The sequence below is a fragment of the Pundamilia nyererei genome, unplaced genomic scaffold (assembly GCF_000239375.1).
Source record: "Pundamilia nyererei isolate P.nyererei 1_Seehausen unplaced genomic scaffold, PunNye1.0 scaffold00262, whole genome shotgun sequence".
NCBI lineage: Eukaryota > Metazoa > Chordata > Actinopteri > Cichliformes > Cichlidae > Pundamilia > Pundamilia nyererei.
The window spans coordinates 71866-73093 of NW_005187663.1; positions in this window are offsets into that span (position 1 = coordinate 71866).

Here is a 1228-nt window from a genome sequence, read left to right on the forward strand (position 1 = left end):
CTCGCTTCTGTCAGTCTGCCCCAGGGCAGCTGTGGCTACAACTGTAGCTGCCTCCACCAGTGTGTGAATGTGAGAGTGACTGAATAGTGGAATTGTAAAGCGCTTTATAAATGCAATCCATTATTATTATTATTGTTATAAGGCGCTCTGTCGATGAATGGGTCTGTTTTCTGCTTTGCTCAATGCGCCTTATAAGGCGCACCAGATTATAAGGTGCACTGACGATTTTTGAGAAAATGAAAGGATTTTGGGTGTGCCTTATAGCCCAAAAAATATGGTAATAACAAAGTTACAGACTATGTTCATATGAAAGAATAGTATACTTTCCTGTCTGTCTTTACTGTGTATAATTCCTACATTTGATGTATTTTAACCATATATAATACATACTCCAGAGTGTAACACCTGAAGTGGCTTTGATTTTGCCAACCCATCTGATTTCCATTCTACCCTCACACCATGCTAAGACAATTTCCCTTCATCTACGACTCATTGTAAGGTCTTTCCTTTACAATATAAAGTGCCATTAGATGACTTTTGCTGTGATTTAAATAAAAATATATACATTAGCATTGAACTGAACTAAAAAATTGATTTATTTGCCTGTTTAATTTGCATGTCTCCTCTGGAGCATCAGGGCCTTACTTTCCCTTGTATTTATCATGACTCATAGAGAATCCAGCATGTTTATCATCAGTTACTGTTTATACAGACTTCTCTGTGTGTTTTTGCAGTAATGAATACTATGATTAATATTTTGATGTATGCTTTATTGTTATATATAAGTCTGGTGAGAAATTAATGAAAATTGCAATTTAAAACTTGAACAATTTTTACTTAATTTTATTTTCAAATGTCCACTATAATGCAAATACACACTCTTGACCGGCATCTGTAAATCGCAATCCCATATTTTATATCCTTACTGGAAACATTACAGAGGAGAGTGTTGTATCTGCTTACTTATATTGCTCATGTTGCGAGAACATTAATCTAGTTACGCATCAATGTTGTTGGTACATCCATCTTCTAGATATGCAAGAAACAACCTCCATACCATAAATCAATACATTTTTTAATTAACTTGGTTTAAGAGAGAAAAAGGTTAGTCTGTAAAAAAATAATAATAAATAGGTCAATGAAATGCCCTATGATTTAATGGAAATATAACTGTGTGTGTGTGTGTGTGTGTGTGTGTGTGTGTGTGTGTGTGTGTGTGTGTGTGTGT